Source organism: Odocoileus virginianus, chromosome 6 (genome assembly GCF_023699985.2).
Source record: "Odocoileus virginianus isolate 20LAN1187 ecotype Illinois chromosome 6, Ovbor_1.2, whole genome shotgun sequence".
NCBI classification, from domain to species: Eukaryota; Metazoa; Chordata; class Mammalia; order Artiodactyla; family Cervidae; genus Odocoileus; species Odocoileus virginianus.
The window spans coordinates 75286976-75313330 of record NC_069679.1 but is presented as its reverse complement, the minus strand read 5'-3'; the positions used below and the strand labels follow the sequence as shown (position 1 = coordinate 75313330).

The following is a 26355-nucleotide window of genomic DNA, read 5'->3' as shown; positions in this document are numbered from 1 at the left end:
TCCTCCCCCCCATTTCTCCTCCCCCCTCCCCCCCAGCCTCCGCGGCAGCTTTCGCCAGTCACGTGACGCAGCTCGGCTGACCCGGCACCACCGAGACTGCTCGCTGTTCTCCTAGAAGGGCCCTTGGAGGCGCCCGCTCTTCCCGTCTCAGCCGGAAGACGACGCCGGCACGTCGCCCTCAGAGGGGCGGGGGTGGGGGAGGGGCGTCCCTTCAGAGGTCGGCGCTCTCTCCGCGGAAGGCGGGCATCTCTATGGTTAGTAGTTCCTTAGGCCAAGCCGCCATTTTGTACGGGGGCCCTGTGGTATGGGAGCTTGTGGTACAGGAGCTGCTGTGGAGCGGGTGGAGGACGCGGTTCTGAGGCGGGGTCTGGAGAAGCTGGGGCCGGTCGGCTTCTAGCTGACGAGGCCGGAAGCGTGATTCTTCTGAGGGCGTGGGTGAAAGTCAGCCCGGGGAGACGGCTCTCTCGGTTTGTACCCCGAGACGCCGTCAGCGTTGGTGACAGGGACGGGCCATTGGCCGACTTGCGCGCGAGCCCGAGCGGAAGCAGCCGGGCAGGTTCGCTGGGTCTCGGCCCGAAGAGGCTTGCCCGGACCGCCCCCAGCGCTGCTCATCTTGTCGAGCCTGTCGCGGCGGTCGGTTTGCCTTCCTTACCTCCAGACAGAGCTTAACGTGGCAGGGACGCAATCAGTATTTTTTTGATGGGTGATTTCATGTCATTTGATGTATGACTCATTGTGCGACTGACCGAGATGTTGAGTTTAAAATGGATCCTGTTTCTCGGGCCAGTTCTAGAAGTGTCACCACGAACAACGTGTTATCAGCTAAACCAAAAAAAAAAAGGGGGGGGGGGTGTGCGATCACTTGAAGTTCCGATGCATTGAATCGGTGGTTACCTCCTGAATTAGAAAAAGTTATTTTACAGTTGGAAAAGGGGACACGGATGAATTTAAAGATTGCCACCGGTAGAGGCAGTTGTGGAGCTGCCCTGTCCAGTAGGGTAGCCACTAATCACGAGGGGGTAGTGAAACTGATTAAATGAAATGAAAAGGGGGGGGGGGTTCATTCAGGCTTGCACATTTCAAGCCCTCAGTAACCACGTGTAGCTAATGGTTACTTGGTTGGACAGCGCAGATTGTGCAGCGCGTTGATTGCCAGCATCGAGGAAAAGTTAGCGTTGGATCTAGATGATGGGCGGAGGAAATTCGCCCTCTGTTGGTATAATTCAAGCCTTGCAGAGTCATAGGTAATCCCATTAGTCCTCCAGACACAGATAATGCTAATGCATTACCAGCCGTGAATGTATTTATTAGCATAAGCTCTACCAACAAATAATTGAGTGCCTGCAGCCTATATGGCTTTTGTTTAGGGGATGGAAGGACTGTTAACAATTATCAAGTAATGAAGAGCCAGGCAGCTTTGCATGTATTCTCTTAGGTGTGTGTGTATGAGATTTCTGTCACTGAGTTGTGTCTGACTTCTTTGTGACCACATGGACTGTAGCTGTCAGATTCCTTTGTTCATGGGATTGTCCAGGCAAGAATACTGGAGTGGGTAGCCATTTCCTTCTCCAGGGGATCTTCCCCACCCAGGGATTGAACCCTGGTCTCCTGCATCGCAGGCAGATTCTTTGCCATCTAAGACACCAGGGAAGGCCATTCTCTTACTGATGCCTGTCCAAGTTAATGAGGTCACTGCTTATTAATGTTTCCAATTTTTAGATGGAGGCAGAGAAGTTTATGTCCATGATGACAGAGCTACTAAGCCCTGGATCTAAACAATTAGGCCATACTGCCTCTTTTGGAGGCAGAATAAAACAGTGTCTGCCCTCAAATACCTTAGAATCTGATACGGGAACTATAGACATGTTTTAATAAGTTGTATGAGAGAGAATATGATAAATGCCAGTGGATTCTGAACAAAATCTAATAGAGTCAAAAGAAAAATAACCTTCTGCTTGTTTTCTGTTGTTGACAGAGGAAGAGACCAGGAGGTAAAGCTTTAAGAAGGTCAGGAAAAAGTAGGATATCCAGTCATGGAAGTGGGTGAGAGCAGAGTGCATACCAGCCAAAAGAAAAAAGTGAAATAAGCAAAGGCATGAAGATTATTTTAATCTTCCACAAGTGCAAATAAGTCATACTTCCCTGGTTTCACCTATCTAATGACCGGGCCATGCTGTATCAGTCATTTGAACTTCAAAAACAGATTTGGTAGTGGAACCAAATGAATCAGACTAATTTATTGATAGGCATAATTTTAATTGAGCTACTGTATGCTTCTATTGTGTATAATTAGATACACAGAATAACCAATTCATGAAAATGGATAATGAATCTTTTATACAGCTTAACCAATGTAAAATTTTTCTTTCTTTGCTGATTCACCAGGGTTTGCAAATCAGCATCCTCTGATGATAGTTTCCTATCAAAGTGCCGTGAGTTGTTTTAATCTTTGTCATCACACTCAGGGTTCTGTGACGGAGAGTGGTTTTCCAAGCACGATTTTTTCTTGCTGTGGAATCCTTTGCAATTTGAGCCTTCAATACCAGTCGTGGTTTAAGACTCATTTTGCCCGCCACCACTGCCAGCAGGGGGAGACCTGCTCCTTTAAATGCTACACTTAGGGGTTTGCAAAAACGGTTCTTTTCCCTTCTGCCCTCACAGAGTGCCTGCCACACATTGGAGGTCAGAGACTGCACCTCTGCTCAGCCTTCACGAAGTTCCTACCTGCCCTGACCATGTGAGGATTTGAGTTTTCAGTCCTACATAGGATGCCGCAAAGAGTTACCTTTGTACTGAGTTTTATTTGAAGATATTTTCAAGTATCCAATCTAGTATATAATTTGCAATATAAGTAATTCTTTAATACTTATTTTAGCAAAGTTGAATTTAAAATTAAAGTTATTTTAAAATTAATTAAAATAGTATAATAGCAGTGAAAGTATTCAAAAGATCTAATTTCAAATCCCAGCTCCTATTGATAGCATTTTATAAAGGATGGGGTATTTCAACATCTTCCCTCACGTAAGACACAGGAAAGAAGAGAGGCCATAATCTCACAAGTCGAAAACTGAATAACTTCTACTTTATGAAAACTCATTGCTTTTCTTATTTTTCCAGTTTTGCTGAGGAGCAGTGAAAACATCACCACAAAGACTGGCATTAGTTCTTGAAGCAACAGTAGAGAACCATCTTTTTTTTCCCTTGAACCTCAGTTTGGCCATCTGTAACACGGTTATCCTCTATCCACAGTTATCCTGAATCTGGCATTCAGCATTACTGGCGACCACTTCACAGTTTTTTTAATAGGATTTGATGGATTGGTGGTTGTGTGTCTGCCCCCAGAGTCTCAGCACCATGGGTGAGTGAAAGGAGAGGAGGGGGATGTTCCAGCCTGTGTGTGGGGATAGGAACCAGCAGTTCCTGGACTAGCAGAGGCAGAGATGAGTGATATCAGGATGCACATTCCATTTTTCCTCAGGAATCAAGTGCCTAAGCCCCCACCAGCCAGGTTAGTTCTCAGCTCATATTTTTAGGGCTATCTGGAAGAACAGAGACAATAAAAGGACATTTGGGTTATAGTCAGTATGTCAGTATACAAAGCATGGGTTTGATTTCAGGGACAATGGAAACCCCTCCCACCTAGCTCCCCATCTTGCCCAAACCTGAAATTCCTCAAGTATAAGTGCTCAACCTGCAGCTGCTCTAGAACCCAAGACAAATTCTCTCGTCATAACTGACACAGAGTGCTATTTCCAGACACTGTCCTAAGTGACTTGCCCGGATTTACTCCTTTAATCCTCCCACAGTCCTGTGACATGGTTGTGGTATCATTCTTCTCGTTTTACAGAGGAGGAGACTAAGGTCAAGAGGCCATGTCACTTGCCAAGGTCACAGGTGGTAGGTGGTGGAGCAAGAATTGAATTTTAGAGTCCTTGCTTCTGGCCACTCTGCTAGACTGCGAGTTTGGTGGAAATGGTGCTACCACACCCTTTCCTGCTGTGCTGAGCAGGAGACCAGTGGGGAGCAGAGCCGAAGGCACTAGGTCCAAGCACTTGTGTGGGAAAGGATGCCAGGAGTGGAGACTGGGCACCGTAAAGGCAAAGTCTGCAGAAAACACCTCCAGCTGATCCTCTCTCTCTCTCACTCTGCACATGGCAGAGATATTTCTTGTGCATGACAGGGTATATGCTAATTTCAACCCACACATCTTTCCAAACCACTCAGCAGCTGCCTTTTGCTTGTTTTATCCCCTGTCTAGAATCTTTCTGGTGGAAAGGTTTTTAAAGTGTCATCTTCCCCCCTCACTGAAGATGAAGCCTGTGATTTAAACTCACAACTTCTCTCTAGATGACTCCAAAAGCTGTTCAGTTGTCCCTTTGTATAGACCGATTTGACTTAGAAGTTCTCCTTGGCCTTGTAGCTTCCCTTCTGGGCTTCCCTCCCTTCTGTAAACAGTTTTCCAATCACAACTGAGTTCCCCACCATGGGCTCACCAAACACAAGAAATACAGGCCAGCACAGCAGAAAGCCAGAGAGAACTGTGGAACCTGACACTCCAGTAATAGGAAGCTGGCTAGAGAGCCCAAGATAAGAGGCAGCTTCCACGTAGACATTAATTACTCTTGAACACTTTCTGTGTCTTGTGGCTTGATCTAAACTGGTTTGCCTTGTAATTTCTTGGGTACCCATCTCCCCCGCTGGGTCTAAACTCTTTCAGGGCAGGGATTATACTGAATGTTTTTCTCCTACAAAACAAGTTCTTCATAGTAAGCATTCAACCAACTTGACATCAGGGAGACCCCAGGTTCCTGAAAAGTTGACGATGGGCTTACATATCACTGACTGGACTTCCGAGAAGGAAGACACTGCCAACCGGGATGGTGAGGGCTTTCCAGGGCCTCTGGTACAAGGCTTGAATGGACACGCCCTTTTATTTTATTTTGTTGCTCCACTGTCCCCCACCTCCAGGCCTTTTGCACACGACTGTATGTGTCATGTTGAGAAGCTGGAGTGAAGGTAGCTGCCCACAGGTTTTGCTCCACACTTGTGATTCTGGCAAAGAAATTCCAGAACCTCTATTGCTCTTGCTGCCTCACCTCACCCTATCCCCAGTCTTTGAAGGGTCTGTTGTGCATTTACTCAAAAATGCCCTTGAATCCTCCTCCCTCACTTTCGATTTGGCTCGTGGCTGACTCTTATTTGGAATCCCATGAAGAACTGTGTAAAGCCTGGTAGTCAGGGATTTTACAAATGCCATGGCTTCCCTTTGCAGATGCAGAAATGCCCGAGAACTTCCCCACCAGTACTCCCCTTTTCAGCGCCAGATAGGCAGGGCTGGTGAAGGCCGAGGCCTTCACTCCACATGGGTGGGCCAGCTTGGCATCAGTCAGCATCTCAACAGGCTGGATTAATCAGGATGGCACAAGATGTTGGGTTCAAGCCTTGCCCAGTTGTTCATCAGAGCTACCTGGTTGATTTTATCTCCGACTGATTACCTGATCCCAGAGTTCAACATCTTAAATCTCAAACAAGAGACTGAAAAGCAAGTAATTTCCTAAAAAGACTTAAACATTAATATCATATTTGTGGGAACAGGCAGTGGACAGATATCCTTTTTTTTTTTTTTAATTTGGGGGAGTGGTCCTTTTGAAATTCACATGAAAAAGATGAGTACTCTTAGACTCCCAAATCTGAAGTGGCATTTAAATTTAAGTCCTTTTCTTAATGTCAGAGATGCTTTCTGACATTCCTTATGCATTCTGCAAAGCTTTATTGGATTTTTCAGTCTATTTTAAAGACTAGGATGTCTGTACCTACAGTGGAGTAAGGCAGCTCATTTGCCTAAAATGTCTGGGAAATCATTCCAAAGAAATTACTGAGAACATTCTCTTCTGATTTTATAAAAGAGTATGGTTTATTCACCCAGAACTTAGGTTTCTTTGAGATGTTGAGTGTCCCTTTTAAGACTTAAAGGCTTCTTTTATCCAGTAAAATTTCATCCCAGCTGGAGTCATGGGACCCGCTGATCTGGAGCCCTTATTGAATTGACAGTCATCCACATGCAGAATTTCAGGGCTTTTGGTCCCCTGCTTTGTGGACAGGGATAACAGGATCACCCACAGGACTTACCCACAGGGTAAATCCAAGAAAACTCACTGGATGTCTTGTGCTAATAGTTTAACGAAATTCTCCCTCCAGCACTTTCTGACAGGGCCTAGGGATTTTCTCCAATGTTATCACATTTCAGGAGAGATGGTGTCATCCAGGTGTAGGTGTTCTTGGCTGTCCTTTACCTATTGTCTCCTCATGTCACATATAGCTGAGAGAGCAGACGACAGGTTCATCTGTATTACATGGGGAATTACCAAGTGGTTGCCTGGCAACTCATGCAGCACAATCAACATGGTCTCTGGTAGAATTTAGAGTGGTTGACTTGCCTTTCGAGAATGTCTGTGTTTTGCATATTTCTTTTGGGCTTCTGGAAAAAATAGGTCATGTTTTCCTGGATTTGAGGCTATTAAAATGGACTTCTGTACTGCTTTACAGTACAGAAATTTAGTATTCATTTTATAGCAGCCCGTTATTGTCAGAAATGACAACAATCTGATTAAATCATTAATGCAGCAGTTGCTTCAATTAAATTCAATTCAATAAGCATCTTCCCTGTGTCAGCTACTATGCTAAATACTGTCAGGAGTTATAAGGATGAACAGATATGGTCCCTGTCTCGGGGAATGTGTGTGTTTAATCGATGTATATGAATCATTTGTTTATACATGTGAGATAGCTGAGATGGATATGTAAAAGGAAGGTATTGTTATTTGGAAGAGTTCCTTAGTGTTTGATCAAAGGATTTTTCCCTTTTATTTAGATTCATTCCTTTATAGCTTACAGCTGCAATCAGTTCAAAACACTGCAATCAGTTCGAAATCACTTTTAAGACAGAGCTCTTATTGGAATCTCAGTAATTAGCAGCTTTTAAACAGCTCTTTTGGAGTCTGACCCCACCATTGTCGGGAGGACGGTGCTGCCCTCTGTCTGCACTGCCGTCTTCCCTCTTCCTGTAAGATTGCTACTGAGGCGTTCACAGCGCGCCCCCACCTCTAGTTTACATTTCCGTTATAAGAATCCCCTTGCTTTTCTTTGCCTACAGTGCCATCAGCTTCCCTCCACTTAAGGAGGGACTTTGGCATGTTCCAGATCTTGCATTAAGGAGTCTTTGAGCTTGACACCTTAAGCGAGGTCTTTCCCATTGGGTAGACCATGGCTAGACAGCACCCAGGGTTTGACTAGCCCCTTTCCCTGGAGTTGATTCTCCTGGGGGATTGGTTTGGCATCTTTTCTTCCCCAGGAAGCTGCCAGGCGTGGAGTGAGAGATCTGTCGGTTGCAGCACTGGTGCCCAGCCCGGCACACACTCACTGGCCGCCCCTTCTGAGTGGACTTGTATCCACAGATGAAGGCTGTAGCTCCCGTGGGTAGCTGTACTCTGGCACCAGAAATGTCCCCCCGCCTCCATGTTTTGTGAACCCAACTTGCATCCCACATCCCAGGCAGGACCTGCAGCTTGCTCATCTCTGCTGCCCAGTTCCCTCAGACACTTTGCCATTCGTGAGAAATCACTCAGACCTAGACCTCCCGTCTTCACGTAGAGCGCCTGACCTTTGCTTCCAGACCCAATGTCAGGCAGAAGGGGACGTCAGGAAGGGGACAGAGGGGAGAAGGGAACCGCATGTGACCCGGCCCTGTAGAGATGTTTTCCTGATGCTTCCTCATCGTGTCCTCATGGCAGCTTCTGTAGCTCTTGACGGCCCATTCCCCAGATGAAGCTCAGACATGTGAATGCCTACTGCTCCAAGGAGTCCTAGTGTATCCTCCTGTCTCCAAGCACCTTTTCACTTAGGATCAGACCAACCAACATTCACCGTGCACTGTGTACCTCCCGAGGGTCCAAGGACACATTCAGGACTAGGACACAGTCTCCACCCCTGAGAAGTTCACAGCTCAGTGTTGATAAGTGTGGTAATGAGGATGCCAAACATAGACAGAAGACCAGTGAACTCAGGAAGAGGGTGGGAGTCAGGAAAAGATACAGAGAGAGTCAGTCCAAGCTCTGGAAGGTTGGCAGACAAGGGAGGCCTCTCTGTTCACCTTTCAAAATGGGCTTGGAGCAGGGTCCCTTTTAACACCCTTTGATGCTGGCAAATCCTTGACTTCTCTATATCATCCACATTGCAGCTAGCCCACAGGTCCTCTCATTCCAACTTCAGTTGAAACAGCAAAAACCTTTGCCTCAGCTCCTGATCACTTAGAAACCTTTAGCAATCATATCTGCCGCTCTGCCCTAACACAGAAAAGAGTTACTTCTTTTCCTTCCGGCCCTGAACCCTAGGATTCCCCCTTCCTAGGACCCTCTGGAGAAGGGGGAGGGGAGGCAGGGCCATCAGCCAGTGGGAGAATTGCTCTTGGAAGAAGTCTGCTCTGTAAGCACATTTCACGGTGTCTTTACTAAAGATGGGATGTTCGAAGTTGAATGGCACATAGAGGAGAAGAATAAAGTGCAGTGTTTCACAGCAGCACATCACTAGATTTCACCAGCCTAGGGGTTGCCAGTGAGGTCACACTGACATCCAGACTCAATCTTACCAGCTCTGAGCCCCTCTTGAAGGTCTAGAAGTTCCTACTTTAATGTCCTGCTAACTCTTCCTCAGTTACTTCTGGAGGCCCCTGAGGTGTCTCCCAGAGGAGACAGGGTTAGATCCACTATGCTGTTCCATTGTGACCTCCTGGCGGTCCTACTGATGGTCCCACTCTTCACAGCCCCTTGGAAAGGGTACCTAGGGACTTCCCTAATGGTCCAGGGGTTAAGAATCAGCCTGCCAATGCAAGGGACATGGGTTTAACTCCTGGTCTGGGAGGATTCCCCATGCCGTGGGCAACTGAGCCTGTTGCAGCCCTACTGAAGCCTGTGTACCCTAGAGCCCGTGCTTCGAAACAGTAGAAGCCACTGCAATAGGAAGCCCAAGTATCACAACTAGAGAATAGCTTGCCACAACTAGAGCAAGCCTGCATGCAGCAAAAAAGAACCAGCGCAGCCAAAAATAAGATAAACAAGATAAATGAATTAATTGTTTAAAGAAGTGCACCTCATCAGCCTGTGTATCTTCGGTAAGAACACTGTTCTTAGAGTGGTCACTCCTGTTTCCTGGGGATGCCGTTCTCTCCTGGGGCCACTACACCACTCAGTTGCCAAAGTGGAGGGCGGGATGGGTCTGTAGGGAACCAATGAGCTTCTCACTGATCGGTTGCCCTTTACAGCCCGTGTCCCCTAGCAGAAGCGCTGGTATCTTTTAGTTGCTCAAAGTCTCACATGATGACTTGTCTCGCCATCTATCACCCTAACTCTCCTCACTGGGCCTAGAGACAAGTCTCTGAGGCAGGATGCAGGATGTCAGCTCCATCAGTTCCTTCCTTTACTCTGACCTTCTTCCCCAAGGACCTCTGCACCCAAACAAAACAACCCCCACAAAGCAAAAGGAGTAAAACTCAAAACCCTTCTACTTCAAGAAAAATAACAAAACTGTGCCAACTGATGCAAACAGATACTAATACTTGGGGTGGAGGTGAGGTGGGGGGGTTGGTGATGGTAAGTAAACTCCTTTCCAGAGTTAACAAAAGCCAGGAGTACTGAGGGTTTCTTATATAACTTGAAAATGAGGTGAAGACTACCCACCCTGTTAAAGGTTCCGCTTGTTTCCATGGGATGTAATGCATGAAAGCGGCTATCTCATGGGCAATCGGTGAGGGTGTCATTTAAGAGAAATTAGCAGGACTTCCCTGGTGTTCTGGTGGCTAAGACTCTGAGCTCCCCTCACAGGGGGCCCAGGTTCAACCCCTGGTTGAGGAATTAGATCCCACATGTTGCAACTAAGAGTTGGAATGTCACAACTGAAGATCCTGCCTGCTGCAATGAAGAGAGAAGATTCCTGCATGCTGCAACTAAGACCCAGTGCAGCCAAATAGTTTTTTTAAAGAGAAGTTAGCAGTGGTGGCCGTCAAATGGGGTTCTTGCTCTATAAGAATTTTGATTGTAGACTGGAATCATGTATCTCTAAAACAACAACAAAAACCAACCAAGACAGAGCAAAACTATTTAGATCCAGGTAATGCAAAAGACAAAGACAGCAGTGGAATTTCCTTGAAAGTAAACTTCATGGTATGGTAGACAGCTCAGGGAGTGGCATTAAAGATATCCGTCAAATTCAGGCTTTGTCACAACCCGTGGTCTGTTCCCTGATTAAATCTCTTTACCTCTCTGAGCTGCTATTTTTCAGTTTTGAAAGGAAGCGAAGATAACGTCTGCCCTCCTTTCCAGGGTTGTGAGGAGAGGATAAGACATGTAAGTGAACGTGCTTTACAAGCTATAAAGCGTTTGTTGTCCTCTAAAGGCAAGCTGGAGGAAGGAAATACAGCAGCCCTCACATCCATGTGACTTTCACGAGACTGCTGTGGTCTTTCCCGGGGTAGCTCTGTGTCCACACATCATGTGTCTTCAGCCCAGATGTGAGGTCTGGACCCAACAGAATCCATCTCGACACACTGCCTTGTCCTTGTTTTAAGGCCAAGTGGGAAACAGTCCATGTCTCCTCCACTGCTGAGGCCAGTCCTAGAACCAGAGGTAATGAGACTGACGTAGTGCATGTGTGTGCTCACTGACATCAAGCATCCGCTCCCCTTCACCATCAGGAGCCACTTTCCATCACGGAATCATTGCTGCACTTTCCCCAGTATCATTCTTCATGTCGAGAGCACTGGTGACTGACACAGCTTATCTGAAAAGAGTATTTCACTAGTATCTTTGGGATTTGTTTTCCAAGGTAGGGACACTCTTCAGGTTTTGATGCTGGTACTTTCTTGATCTTGCCGGAAGGATGCGGCATAAGCAGGAAGTGAGTAACACCAGTACCAGGAAAGCAGAACCCTGCTCTGCTACTTGCAGAACTGGAATTCTGGGGGCTGGGACCTGCCTGAGGTCTGGAATGCAAGTCAGCAGCTACTTCACACCTTCTTCAAATGGTGAAAGGAACTATAGAAACTGGCTGTTATGGTCTAAGTATATTGTAAGTTCGAAACCCAAGTGTTGGGACTTCCCAGTGGTTAAGATTCTGCCTTCCAATGCAGGGGGTGTGGGTTTGATCCCTGGCCAAGGAGCCAAGATCCCACATGCTTCACAGCCAAAAAACCAAAACGTAAGGGAAAAAAAAAAAAAAAAAAACAGGAGCAATGTGCCTAGTCGCTCAGTCTTGTCTGATTCTTTGTGACCCCATGGACTGTAGCCCGCCAGGCTCCTCTGTCCATGGGGATTCTCCAGGCAAGAATACTGGAGTGGGTTGCCATGCCCTCCTCCAAGGGATCTTCCCAACCCAGGGATCAAACCCAGGTCTCCTGAATTGCAGGTGGATTCTTTACTCTCTGAGCCACCAGGGAAGCCCTCAGAAGCAATAGCATTACAAATTCAATAAAGACTTTTAAATGATCCACGTTTAAAAAAAATTTTTTTTTAAAAAGAGTTAACAGAAATATGTGTTCTGTTACTAAGGTTGCTTGTTTAAAAAATCCATCTTTTATCATTAGCTTTGGCCAACAAGGTATCTGGGACCAGAAACACATAGGATGTCTATCAAATGGACACAAAATATCACTTCCACACAATATGCTCCTTCTAGAACTGAGAAGAAGCCTCAGTAAACATGAAATGGTCAATGGTATGCAACAAAGGGCTTCCCTGGCGGCTCAGACAGTAAAGAATCTGCCTGCAATGCAGGAGACCCAGGTTTGATCCCTGGGTTGGGAAGATCCCCTGGAGAAGGGAATAGCAACCCACTCTAGTATTCTTGCCTGAGAAATCCATGGACAGAGGACTATACCTGCTGGGGTATAGTCCATGGTGTTGCAAAAAGTCGGACACGACTGAGCGACTCACAAACACACATGCAAAAGAGGCAAGTAAAGGCTGACATGGAACTTTGTCACTCTGTTCTTGGAAGAATAATATTGTGTGTACAGTATATAGTCAACATAATGATGTGTTACCACTGATTTCTCCTGGCTCAAGACATGAAATTATGAAGAGGTAGATTTCTGGATCTAAACAGAGAAAGAGATGCTGTCTGCCCTGGAGGAAGATTCCTGTGCATTAATGAGACAATAAAAAATACATAAGCAGCTCTTCTCTACCTGTTATTCTAAATCTTCGTTGATAAATCACTATACCTCACGTGAACTTACAAACTTTTATAAGGTGTTCATTTTAATTTGTTTATACAGACAAGAGCCTCACAAGAAATTTTTCCTGAGGCCTGACTTAAAGGTGGCCACTGCCTGGCCAATGGTGTCATGGGTTTCAAAGATACTAGAATATGAAAATTAAAACTTGCATCTTTTTCTTCCTACAGTCCTTGTAAAGTGTCATGCATCTTAAAATAGCAGAAACGCAACAATTTAGTGGCTTAGAAAAGATAGGCATTTCTTTTTCACTTGAGATAGTCATTCCAGGCTAGCAGGAGGCTCTGCCTGCTCCTTCAGGGATCCAGGTTCCTGTGCATTTTTCTCCATCATCCCTTCTCTATCATCATTCTCACTTGCACCAGCAAAGCCTGGGTCTCAGGCAACTTCTTGTTCCGTTTCAAGGGAAGGAAAGAGTATGGATGGCATATCACTGTCTTAGGTCTGGTCAACTCTTCTGTTCATTTAGTGTTAGCTTAGGGTCACGGTCACACCTAGCTGCAAGGGAGGCTGGGAGATTCTGTTCCCAGTTGGGCAGCTATGAGCCCAGTGGCAAATATGTTACTATGGAAGAGGGGGAGAGGATCTTGATGAAACTTTGGTGGTCTCCATTTCAGGAAGCTATTTGAAGGAATCATGCCAGTTGCTATTTTATCCCAGAGACACCTAAGAACGTGTTTGTCACCTGGAGGTTGAGGTGGATGGCCATGGCACAGCCTCTGTAGTGCCAGGCAAGTCCTGCTTGTACTCTCACTGGTCACCTTGATGGATGAGCTTCTGAGCTCCCTTTCTGGCTAGACTGCGGTAGGGACCTGTGGCTTTTTGTCATCTGGAATCCTCTCATCCACCCCCTGGTCTTTGTGGTTTTCCTCTTGGGAACCCTTTCTTTTCCATCTTTGGCGTCCTGCATGCAGAGTTGACTGTGCTCTCAGATCCAGAGAGGGGCATGTGACCACGGCCTGGCCAGCTAGGCCTGCACGTTCTCTGGCCATGGTGTTTTGCTCGGTGACAGACTCTTGACCAAATCAGAGCCAAGAAAATACAATGACACTTTTGCAAGGACTGCAGGAATGAAAACGTGTCCCCTTTTTCCCCTCCACAAGTCTCCAGCCTGGGAAGATACAGCACTGGCGCATCGATGGCCATCTGGGCCCTCTGAGAATTCCAAAACTGGAGAAGAGCAGAATCCAGAACCAAGTCCTGGTGACATTGTTTGAGTCCCTGGTTCAAGCTGGACCTAGGCAAGGTGCCTAAATCCCTGGTCTTCTCAGTTACAAGAGACAGCATCCACCCCTCACCCTGTTAGGTCATCTAGAGTTGCATTCTACAGGGCACTAACTGAGACGTCCATGGAGATTTGGCCTCTTTTGTCCTGGAGTGAAAATTCCCTTGAGGTATGTGTGGCCAGCTCTCCCCTGGATCTCCTTAGCTGTGTAGTTATTGAATGAGCACTACTCCTAGTCAGGAATGATTTTACCCCTGAGGACATTTGGTGGTGTCCAGAGGCAGTCTTGATTGGCATGCTATTGATGTCTTGTGGATAGAAGCCAGAAATGGTTCTAAATATCTTACAAAGCACAGGATTTCCCCCACAACAAAGAATTATCCAGCCCAAATACCTTTAGTGCTGAGGTTGAAAAGCCCTGCTAACCCCACGCTGTCCCTTGGACTGCAAGGAGATCAAACCAATCTAATCCTAAAGGAAATCAACCCTGAATACTCATTGAAAGGACTGATGCTAAAGCTGAAGCTCCAATACTTTGGCCACCTGATGCGAAGAGCTGATTCATTGGAAAAGACCCTGATGCTGGGAAAGATTGAAGGCAGGAGGAGAAGGGGGCGACAGAGGATGAGATGGTTGGATGGCATCACCAACTCAATGGACATGAGTTTGAGCAAGCTCTGGGAGAGAGTGAAGGACAGGGAAGCCTGGCGTGCTGCAGTCCATGGGGTCGCAAAGAGTCAGACACAAGTGAGCAACTGAACAACAGCAACAACAACAAAACCCCCCAGGGAGCACTCAGCACTCTGGAGTTACTTCCCAGTTCGAACACTCTCTGAGGATCCGAGGCTCCCAGAAGGGCTGTGTTCTCACCAGGGAAGGCCTCATTCGGAGAATCTCCTGGGCTTGTCAGCTCCAGGCAAAGTGACAGCAATTTGTTCATGATGAAGTTCTTTGGGAAACTGATCCAAGAGTGTTGCCACTGGCTGCTGGAGGGTTGTGACTGCTTCTTGGCACCAGGGCTCGAGAAAGAGAGAAATGGGTGGCCTGGTGACAAATGAGATTTTATTTAGGGCCTAGCATTTTTAAAGAGCGTTAGGAGCCCTCGGTCCTACAGACTGTGACAAACTAGGCTTGTTTAGGTCCTGAAATATCACTGACATCATCAGCATGAAAAGCGCTTTTCTCTGAAATATAGAGAACCAGAGTTGCTACACCCTGCAGCCTCTGTGCTGGGGACGGCAGGCTTTTCTAGAAGCGCTGACTGTGGAAGGGCCCTGCTTTCCAGGCTTCTCAGCTCCACTTGCATTCCAACCTAACTCCTCTGCTCAGCTGGGTCCTCAATGGGAGCAGGAACCTTCTTGGTGTGTGTCTGATCCCAGCAGGGACCTTCCGCAGGCTTGTGAGCTGAAGACCCTGGACTCTCTGACTGCAGAGTCCCAGCTTCTGCCTGGCCCTGGTGTTGAATCTCCAGGGCCCTTCTTTTCAGAGCCCAAATGAAGCTTTACTCCAAGCTTGGTGCAAGGACAGTGAGAGAGAGGAGATGCACAGGCAGCCTTTTTTTCCCCCCAATAATACCAAGACACTGAAAGGACTGTTCAGATCACGGCTCCAACATCCTTGGGGAATTTTTATTTTTTTAGCAGGACTTTCTCCACTGGTGCTCTCCCCTCTTTGCTCAGGCCCCTCCCCCACTTAGCTGAAGTGTGCATGGAGCTTTCGGAAAATCAGCTCTCGTTCCCAGACCAGGCTTGTCCTCCCAGGAACCTTCCTGCCAACCTCATCTGTCGCCTCCCCATCCCAGGGTGAAGTCAGACCACAGCGGGGTGAAGAGTTCGCAGGGTGTGGGTGTTTTGCACCAGGACAAGGAGTCCTTTTTTTCCCCGTGTTCTTGGTGTCATTTCAAGACAGATAGGAAGGAAACATGAGTAAATAGTCCTCCTCTCTGGACAAAAGCTGAGACGGCCTTTTCTTCAGGAACTTCCCTGTGGGTCAGTCAAGGCTGTGCCCCCGGCCGGGTGACGCACGCAGGTGGAAATATAAGACCCAACTTGCCTTCAAACCCTTGAGCTCAGCAAAACCAGTCCCTGAACATGGGATGTGATCAAAGGGCAACTCAGTTTGTGCCTCTCACTGTCCGCTTGAACCTTTTGCTTTTGGCCACGCCGCACCGCTTTGTGGGATCTTAGCTCGGGGCCGAGTGAGTGTGTGGCGTCCTAACCACTGGACCACCGGGAATCCCCGCCAATTGAACTTTTCAGCGAAGGAGGCAATTCCCTGCTTCAGCCCCCGGATGAAAGCCCCACTGACCCCACACCTCTTCTGGCCAGGCTCAGGTATGGCCCTCCTGTGTCACAAAGCCCAGGATCGATCTAGAGGTCTAAAGCAGCTGGTTATAGATATGACATGATGCGTTCATCTTCCTTCAGAAACCTACCTGCCTCCTTCTGCTCTAAGGCCTGGAGTTGGGGTGCTGGCCTTCAGGGACTTGGCTGTGGGAGTGCTCTGTTTTCTCACCTGACAGCCTCCGCTCCCCACGTGCTGGCGGCTTGCAGGGCCTAATGGAGAGAGGCGAATGGTGGGGGGGCAGAAGGGAGAGAACGGAAGAATAGGTCAATTCTTTTTTTTAAGAAACTTTTTCAAAAGTGTTATTCATTTTTCAATTGTGCCAGGTCTTCTCTCGTTGCAGAGCACAGTCTCTGAGCTTGCGGGCATCAGTAACTGTGGGGCATGGCTTAGCTGCTCCGCAGCATGTGGGGTCCTCCCGGACCAGGGATCGAACCTGCGTCTCCTACACTGGCAGGTGGTTGCTTCACCACTGAGCCACCAGGATATCCCCAGCAATTCTTCCGTGACCGCAGAATTGCCAGCTCTCTGAGCCTGGCAGATGACGAATGCTGTTTCCCAGGGAGTCCCGTGGGTGCTCCAGAGATTTCCATCTCTGAGGTTCCCAACCTGCATCTCTGGTCCAGGTAATGGCCGGTGATGTCCATCTTCAGCTTCAAGAATCCAGCAGCCCCCTCCGCCTTCTTTCTGCCCATTAGGAGGCGCTACAGGACCTCAAATGATGCCTCGCTGGGCCTCTCTCCCCAGAGGCCCATGGGGAAGCACTCACAGGGCCCCTGCCCAGTCCAGGACAGCCCCTCCTCTTGGCACAGGCCTTTAGGGGCCCCCGGCTCTGAATGGCCTGTGGAACCCACACCAGGAGACTTAAGATCGAGGTGGTAGGGTCCCCAGCTCCATTGGGGTGGAGCTTTCAACATAGCTTTACTCTCTCAATTTCTATGTCCAGATCCTTCTGTTCTCTCACTCTACCGTTTGTAATTTTTATTTTTTGGCTGCACTGCATGGCTTGTGGGATCTTTGTTCCCTGACCAGGGATTGAACCCGTGCCCTTGGCAGTGGAAACTTTGAGTCCTAACTTCTGGACTACCAGGGAGTTCACCCCTTTTTATACTCTTGACCGTAGGGGAGACCCAAGTGATGTGCAACTGGTTTCCCATTGTTTCCTAGTGAATACTATACATGGGAGTGTGTCTCAGGCTGAGTCTTCCATCTGATGTCCTGAGAGCCAGCCTCCAGGATGGCCCCCATTTATCCTCACCTCCTGATAGTCACCCCCTGTGTGGCCTCCTCCCGCACTGCATAGGGCTGACCCTTGTACCCCCTGGCTACTACAGAAATGAAGATATGTGACTTGCAAGGTTAGGTCATTGCTGTGGGCCAGCTGTATACCCCAGAAGGATATACTGAAGCCCTAATCCTGCCTTGTACTTGTGAATATGACCTTATTTGGGAATAGGGTCTTTACAGATGTAATTAAAGGTTGTAATGGATTAGCTCAGGCCCTAAATCCAATGACTAATATTAAAGACATGTAACCCTATCTATTTCAGGTTATACTGAGGCTCCAATACAATAAATATCAGTATTAGCTATCTATTGCTGTGTAGTAGATATTACTCTAATACTTAGTGATTTCAAACTATAATAAACATCTATCATCTCACAGTTTCTGTAGGCCAGGGATGGTGGAAAGGTTTAACTGGGTGTTCTGGCTCCAGGCTTCTTAGGAGGTAGCAGTCAGATATCACTGGGGGCTGCAGTCATCTGAAAGCTTGACTGGGGCTATCGGATCTGCTTCTTAGGAGGCTCGTTCACATGGTGCCAAGTTGGTGCTGGATGTTGACAGGAGGCCTCAGATCCTTGCCACGCGGACCGCCCATAGGTCTGCTCGAGTAGCCCCATGACACGGCAGCTGGCTTCCCACAGGACGAGTGGTCCAGGGGAGAGCAAGGGGAAGTCACGATGTCTCTTATGACCATGTTAGTTTCTTCGAGCTGCCGTAACAAAGTGCCACGGATAGGGCACAGACTGGTTCAGAGCACCAGAGTTTCTGCAGATACCTGGAGGCATGGACTTGAATCCTGCTGGGACAGCTTTTTGCATAATGTGGTCTCTGTGGAAAGATGGGGCCCAAAGTTATGGATCTCATGTCTGCTCTGCCAGCTTGGTTAAGTCACTCCCTTTGGGGATCTTTTGAACCATGACGCAGGAGCTGCTCCGTCTGAACCAGCACAAGCCTAAGGATGAGAAGGCTGGCCCTCACCTTCATCTTAGCCCTTCTTTTTTTAAAAATTTCATTTATTAATTTTTGGCCATGCTGGGTCTTCATTGCTGCTCTGGCTTTCTCTAGTTGCGGAGAGCGGCAGCTACTCTCTAGTGGCAGTCCTCGGGCTTCTTTTGCTGTGGAACATCGGCTTCCAGGCTCTAAAGCTCAAGATCACTAGTTGTGACACACAGGCTCAGTTGCTCCAAGGCACGTGGGATCTTCCCCTATCAGGGACCGAACCCATGTCTCCTGCATTGGCAGGTGGATTCTTTACCCCTGAGCCACGAGGGAAGCCCCATCCCAGCCCTTCTTAGTAGTGGTGTTTTCTAAAGAGGTCGAATTAGAATTTGCCACCTCAGGAATCTTCCAGGCTGGCTCCTCCCAAGGTCAAATTGCACACCATACAGTTGAGAATAGCCACTATTTCTGGAGCATCTACTCAGCATCAGATAATTTCTCTAATCTTCACAGCACCCTCCAAGGCAAGAGAGGCAGAGACCTGACTCCAACCCAGGCCTATTGAACCCTAAAGCCCTTCAAGTCCACTCACTTATCATTGCCCCAGAGTGTGACTCAAGGGCATTCTGTTTGAGGAGTCAAGCCGATGCCCCAGAAATTGGGATTTTTCTCCAGCCTCAAGGGATTACCATGGTCAGTAGACACTGGGGGAACTGAGGTTGCACAGACTGCTGGTTAGAGAGACTGGGGGTCTGATGTCAAATTGCCCAGGTCTGAAACCTAGCCTTCCCTTATGTTCCAAGTCTCCAATTCTTCCTCTGACTGTTGGGAGTAAGAACGCATACTTGCACGGTTGGCTGGGAAGATTAAATGAGATAACGCATGAAATTCACGGAAGAGTAAAGAGCCCTTTACATTTTTCTTCTATTAATATTATAGACATTATTGTTGACATTACCCTCCCTCCATGACCTCTGGACTCTTAACATCAAGTCATTATTGGAAAAGGGGCAAATTGAAACGGTGTCTAACTGGAGGCAGATGGAAATGTGTGGCTGGGTGGCTGTTTTCTGATTTTTGGAGGGATTCTTTTTCAGCTCTAAGACAGCCCTCTGTGAAAGGAGATGAGCCTGATTAATTGCAATCAGCTCCTTTCCACATAATGAAGAAAGTTGGATGTCGTCCTGTGGCTTTCGTCCAAGTGGGTGCAGTTACCCACTGTATCCACAGGGTGTCGCTACGAATCATGCTTCTATCGTGAGAGTCGCTCAGTCGTGTCCCCACTGTTCACGACCCCGAGGACTGTAACCCAGCAGGTTTCTCTGTCCATGGAATTCTCCAGGCAAGAATATTGGAGTGGGTTGTCATTCCCTTCTCCAGGGGATCCTCCTGACCCAGGGATCAAACCTGGGTCTCCTGCACTGCAGGCAGATTCTTTACCATCTGAACCACCACCTGCCCACAAACCCAGGTGCTCAGGGCGTGAAACTCATTCCGAGACCCCCATGCAGGGAGGAGATGCTGCCAGGGGCTGAGCATTCTTCAGCAACACTCTTTGAAACCCTTATTGACCCTACAACACTGTGGAAGTGGAAGGGGAGCTATGGCGGCAGGAATGACTTGACCCAGGTGGCTAGGTTCAGAGCTGGAACAGTATTAGAGAGGGTCTCCTCCTCTCAATCAGATACACCAACCGCTGCATTTGTCCTGTGTGTGTATGAGCTGACTGGAGGGCGTGGGAGCCTGGTTTCTGGGTCCCTGGTGATGGTCACCTCTGGGAATGTGATTTGAAGACGGGGTTCAGGGACTAAATGTCCTCTTCCTTTGCCTTGAACCCTGGATTCTTCTGGGTGGCCGGCCAGCTCTCAGGACCCTCTAGGGTGCCTTGCTGATGGCTGCTATTCTAACGGCCAGAACGAGGACATTAGCCATCTTCATCATTAAAGTAGCAGGCGCTCAGAGATCTGGCCCTCTGGGGAAAATGCTCAGTCCTAGCTGCTCTTTACTACCCCCTGTCCTGGAGAGGGGTGTCTGTGGCTCTTGGGGAGCCTGGGCAGTGGCTAACATGGTCGGGGAGGGGTGGGAGAAGCTGCCCACAAACACTAATTTCTCCAACCAAAGGCCTTTTTCGGAGCCTACCCTGATGTGAGACTCAGGTTGAAGCCCCAGAGATGTCGGAAGCTGAGGCTCAGGTGCCTTGTCACCCCCACCTGCACAAAGGGAGGGGGTGGACAGCGTCTTTGGAGGGTCCACCATGTGCATGTGGTTAGTGCTCAGGAAGCTCTGTTTCTATCTCCTTCCCCGTTTCCCTCAGATCCTGCTGGAAGGGGCCCACAGAGCCCCATCCTGAAGCATGGCTCTTTCTTTTCTGGTGATCAGGAGCTTCTGTGACTTCTTTTCCCTCCTTCATTTTGCCAGGATCACCTCTCGGCGGTGGAGCCATTTGCCTTGGGGCTCCTGTCCACGTGATTATGGGGGGCGGGGGGGCTGCCTCTGAGGATCTCGGCCTCGGGGAAGTGGGCTCAGCCTGAAGCCAACACTGCAGTGGAAAACGGAGCATTTCCTCCTCCTGAAAGGGCACCAAGGAAGGGAAGAGGGCCTTGGGGCACTGCTTCTGGGCAGGGCTGGGTCAGAGAGAAAAGGCCACCTGGGCCAAGCCTCCACACCTCCCATTAGTCAGGGGAAGTCTTCCTGGAGCAGGTAGGACTCTTCCCCCCAACCCCAACCCAGCACATACCCACTGAGATGTGGAAATGACAGGAGAGAGAAGGGAAGGTCCAGAATTATGGATCTGTGATGATTTTTTTGGAGAGCTGTTGGGCGTAAGGATGAAGACAGGAAGATGTACAATCAGTCTGGGATTGGTTTATTTTTATTGCTTTTTAAAATTATGTGGGTAATTGACGTTCATTGAGAAAAAGAGAAAACACAGATAAGCCAAGACAACAAAAATCATCTGTTAGCATCTTGGCAAATATCCTTTTTTCTATGATTAGATACATAGAGAATATTTTCTTTCATTAATAAAAGGTTTTCTTACTGTTTTTTTTGTTGTTGTTCAGTTGCTAAGTTGTGTCTGACTCTGTGACCCGATACACTGCAGGCGCCAGGCTTTCCTGTCCTTCACTATGTCCTGGAGTTTGCGCAAACTCATGTCCCGTCAGTGATGCCGTCTAACCATCTCGCCCTCTGTCGCCGCCTTTTCCTCCTGCCCTCAATCTTACCCAGCATCAGGGTCTTTTCCAATAGTTTTAAGACCTGCTTTCTTCCTTTTTTTTAAAAAAAACAGAACAATAGACTAGGGCATCTTTTCAGGTCAACAGATAAGTAGACTTCATCTCCATCGATGTTACTGGCTCCGGGGTATTATCTGGTGATTGGGAATTTCCATGGTCTTTCTGCCACCCTCTCCTGGGCACCTGTGCTGGGCTTGGCACTGGGTGTGGGTCCTTGGCACCGGGGAAGACTGGAGAGCAGCAAGGATGGAAGGAGGGAGACGCAGCGGCCGCGGGCCCGGGCCACACGAGGGCAGCAAGCCCCTCTGGAATGGGGCCGCCTCTCTCTCTCCCACCTCCCAGCCTGCTTGTGGATGAATAGCCCTGAAACCAGCCGCCACCTGAACCCAGGTGGGGAGGTGGAGCTGAGAGGGATTTCCACGGTCCTCAGGCTGAGATTGCTCCCCGCCAAGTGCCCCCTGGCAGGCAGGGTGACCAGTCACGTCTTACTGGCCCAGAGGGGACTGGGTATGCTCATGAGAGAGTCAGAGCATCTGGACATGGAGGAGATGGGGACAGTCTTTTCACTCAGCTTCAGCGATCAGGAGCAGCAGCCCCACCCAGGCCGGGGGTCAGGCCTGGGAAACTGACCAGTTCAACCTGGTCTTCGGGATGATCCAGAAGAAGAAATGAAGCGAAGTTAGTAGGGTAGCACACGGGTTAAACCCGCAGATTTGGAGTTTGATGGGGAGCTGGCTTCCAGTCCTGGCTCCAGCATTCAGCAGCTGTGTGACCTGGATCAAGTCACTTAACGTCTCTGAGCTTCCATTTCTCCACTGATAAATTCAGAGCTGCTTCTACTTAATGGTTTTGTGAAGAAAATTGTCAGATAATATCCATAAAGCACTTGGCACACTGCCCAATGAATGTAGCTAGAGTTATATTTTCGTCGTTAGCTGGTAAGTCGGTCTGCAGAACCGGGAAACAGCTGCTTACCGAAAAGGACACGGTTGTGTGTTTCTCCGTGTTCATTGCTGTGACTGGGTTTTGTGTGCAGGGCCACATGTGGGTGTGGGTGGCTGGGGTCTAGAAGAGGAAGAAAGAGGGGGGGTGGGGGTGCAGGGTGGGGGGCTTATAAACCTAGCTTCTTTGAAACCAGGGGAAGGCTCGGGTCACCCTCCCGGGTAAGGAAAAGGCTGGGTCTGTCCATGCTGTCCTCCCCCACTCCACAGTGCCCTCCTGAGCCCCTCCTCCCAGAGGGGCAGGGCAAGGGAGTGCAGCTGGATTAGAAGACCTGAGGCGTGATGCCAGCACCTGGATCCGAGCAGGGCGGGGGGTCGGGGGAGGGTGGGCAGGGGGCCTGTGCTCAGCTGCAGCATCCGTGGGCCCGGGGGCGGGGTGGAGGGCAATCTCTGAGGATCACTGCCTGGCTGCCAGATGGCGCCTCTAGGGGTCGGCGGAAGGGGGCAGGTCCCTTGACCTTGAGCAGCCGAGGGCCCTGTGGGGTCCTCTGGGTCCACCCTTCAGGGAAGCCGGCTACCCCGCTGATCTCCTGACCTGCTCAGTGGCGGCCTGGGCCCCAGACCAGCCTCCCTGTCCCACCAGGCCTGCTAACGAGGAATGGCTTCTCCAAGGACCGAGGGCTGTTCGCCCGCAGGTGGACCGCTGGTGGATGATGGAGGGTGAGTGGTGTCTGTGTTCCTTTAACTCCTCCGGAGAGGTCACCATGGGGTCTCCATCGCTAACGGTCTTGAGCCTGGTATGGTTTTGTCCTACAACTTCATCTACTCCCTGGATGGCCCGCAGTGTGCAAGCTGCTGACAGTCCTCAGTCTTTGCAATTGATTTCCTGGAAGCAGCGGCCGGGACAGCAGCTAGTGATGGATACGAGCTAGCAGGCTGGGGGCGGAGGAGGCTGGCTGTGCCCTCCCACACCTCGGCAGGGTCTCTCACATGTGGGATGCACACACTTCTGCCTCCTTGCTCCACCTCGAGGTATCAGCGCCTCCAGAAAGACTGGTGTATGTGCAACGAGAGGCATGGGCGGGGATGCTGGTTGCAGAATTGTTTGCGTCAGGAAGTACTGGAGACCCCTTATCTGTTCAGGGGAGTAGGGAGTGGCTGCTGCATTCTGCACGTGGGCAGGGTCTCCGGGGCTGTGCAGTGGCAGCGTTTACCTTAAACACCAGGCTCCCCAGACTCGGGCCGGCAACAGGGACCCTGAGTGAGGGGGTGAGTGGAAAGGCAGTGGTTGAATCAACTGTGTCACATCCACACGGGCAATATCTGCAGAAATTAGAGAAAAATAAAGCAGCAGCAGACACGCGTGCTTCATATATGTGGTCATGAAAAAAATGTTCACGATATACTGTTACGGGGGGAAAGTTGTGGTATGGTCAGCTTGATCCAACTGACGTAAAGGCAAAAAAACCCAAACATCCTGGCATCACACATATGGGTGTGTGTGTGTGTGTGTGTGTGTGTGTGTGTGGTGTGTATAAATGCCCAGAAAAAGTCTGGGATGATATACAGCCAACTGCTGATATAGGTCTCTGCTGGGGAAGCAGGGATATTGGGGAAAAAAGGAACTTGTCACTGTTTCTCTCTTTACGTCTGTGTTCACTTTTTTTTTCCCCAATGAATACAAAATTCTTTAACGGGGTAATGAATGATACTTTCAGTTTCTTATCAACTTCACCCTCTAAGGTATTTCCTTTTTTTTTTTTATTTATTTTTTTATTGAGGGATAATTGCTTTACAGAATTTTGTTGTTTTCTGTCAAAGCTCAACATGAATTAGCCATAGGTATACATATAACCCCCTCCCTTTTGAACCTCCCTCCCACTGTGTTCATATTTTTTTATGGCGAGAACAAAGCTGGTGTTAAGAACAGTGCCCTCCGCTCGGAGGTGCTCCTTGCCTGACTCCCTCAAGCTCCTGTTCCCATTGTTCTTCCTGGGATGGTGAACTCCCCCCAGCACCCTTCCTTTTTTTTTTTTTTCTCTTGAAGGTGGAACCCTGGCCGGGAGAGCTAGACCTGACCTGGACCCACATCAAAGTCCCCTGTGGCATCAGAGGGGACCGGTCACGGCCCAACCTCCATCCTGGCCTTCCGAGGTGGCTGACTTCTCCAGCTGACACCGCAGAGACAGCCTGCGGGGTGAAGCCTCTCCAAGGTGGGCCTGCAGCCAGGAGATATGTGGGAAGGAGCCCAAGGGGCTGCAGCTGAAGCTCCTTTCTTTAGGGACCTCCTGCCAGGGGCTGAAGGTGGAAAGAGGGAAAGAAGGGCGTTTTCTCCTGCCTCGGACCCCCCGGGGAGGCTGCAGGAGCCTTCAGCCAGTGAGGCCAGGCCTCTGGATCAAAGGAGTCAGGGCAGGACCATTCCCAGGGCCAAGCCAGGGCCTCCAGATTCCTGCCCTGGCCTGGCACTGCCCTGCTCGCCTGCCAGGCTTAGGGCAGGGACTGCAGCCATCCAGGGCGCTCTTCTGGCCAAGGGGCCCTTCCATCCTAGAGGCCTGTGTCCGCCGGACCTGCGACAGACCCAGCCCCCAAGGCCCGGGGTCGGGGTGGGGGACTTTGCCTTACTTCTTCCTTGTTCTGGAAGGAAGAACAGGGGCAGGGCACACGGGTCACACACCCCTGGTGTGCCAGGAGCTTCCCTGGGTTCTTGACACTTAGCTCATTCGCGCCTCTCAGCCATGCCATCCTGCAGGTGAGGCTGACAGCTGTCGGGGTGGGGGGACCAGAGGTGTGAGCCCCGGTCCCTCCACCCAGAGGGCCGCTCCCACCCTCCACGCCCAGTGCAGCCTGACTCCCCCACAGGCTTCAGGGAGAGTGCACTTGTCACTCAGCCCTGGGGGACAGAGGAAATAGCAGCGGGAGGCCTGTGGTAAGGACTGACGCTGGGCAAGGGACCCAAACCAGCCTCCAGGGTCTCTTGAGGGCTCCCGCGGCTCCCTAACCAGCTCTCCAAAGGGGGCTGCCTCCAGGGAGTCCTTCTTGCTTTCCAGCCCTCCCGGGGCTCCCTGGCTTGTGCTGGCTTCACTCACTGGGCTCGACCCTGCTCTGCTGGAGACGGATCGGCCCAGCCTTGCCCCTTCTCCTGGATCGTTAATCCTTCCTCTGGTGTTCCCACTCCTGACCGGCTGGGTGGGACCTCCTTCCTCTAAACCCTCACCTCTTCCAGCCAACATCTTTTAGCCAAGATGGGGTTTTCAGTCATAGCAAATCAGCCAAGTGCGATGATCAGTGTGCCTCAGATCCCTGCTCTGCCTCCACTAGCCGGATGACCTTGGGAATGTCCTTGAACACCTCTGCACCTCAGTTTCTCCATCTGTAAAATGGGGATGATGGCAGCGGGACTCAGGACTGTACATCATCAACACACACGTCATCAGAATGACTCCCAGCCGGTGGCAGGCGCTCAGTATGTGTCCACAGCTGCTGCTGTCTCTCTTCCTCCGCGTGCCCCAGGCGGGATGGGTCATTCCGCAGAACTACAGCTGGGAGGAAATCAGAGTGGGCTGGATGGAAACCAGCCTGTGGGCCTGATGAAACTGACATATGGTGCTTTCCTCAGAGCTCGTGGAAGGGAAGTCCAAGTTCAGATGCCTGTTGGGGAGATGCGGAAGACCAAGAAGGGAAATGAGAATGTGTTTCAAATGTTCTATTTTGTGACTCCCTACCTCCCGCCAAGCCTGTGACCTCCATTTCTCAGTCTTGTTTGCAGGTCTCCACATCAGGAGGGAAGATGGAGGTGTCTCTTCTGCAGGAATTCCTTGAGTATCTTGTGAAAAAGCCTCATGGACAGGTGGGCCAGCCCGGGAGGGCCCTGCGGGGAATACTGGCCAGGCTGTCTTAGAGAGACGCAGGGCGCCTGGCCCTCTGATGAGCTCAAACCGCACCTCCATCCCTCCCCTCAGGTCCTACACTGACGGCTAACAGTAACCCCGGGGACAAAGCCAATGCCAGCATCTCCAACTGGCTGTGTTTTCTCCTGGTTTCTTTCTCCTTGCAACAGATACTTGAAGAAATGAAATGTTTCTTAATAAAAATAATACTCAGGA

At 49.6% G+C, this 26355-nt stretch overlaps 1 long non-coding RNA gene across 4 annotated transcripts; it reads left to right on the top strand.

The window, feature by feature from the left end:
• Positions 1 to 205: 205 nt before the first annotated feature.
• Positions 206 to 26355, top strand: LOC139035690 (uncharacterized). 4 transcript variants are annotated; one of them, XR_011488389.1, is made up of 3 exons: positions 15509 to 15841; positions 24300 to 25715; positions 26007 to 26355. It is a non-coding gene; the product is annotated as an uncharacterized lncRNA (long non-coding RNA). The 4 variants fall into 4 exon arrangements; XR_011488390.1 differs by lacking the exon at positions 15509 to 15841 and adding an exon at positions 206 to 254 and having other exon boundaries at positions 24300 to 26355; XR_011488388.1 differs by having other exon boundaries at positions 24300 to 26355.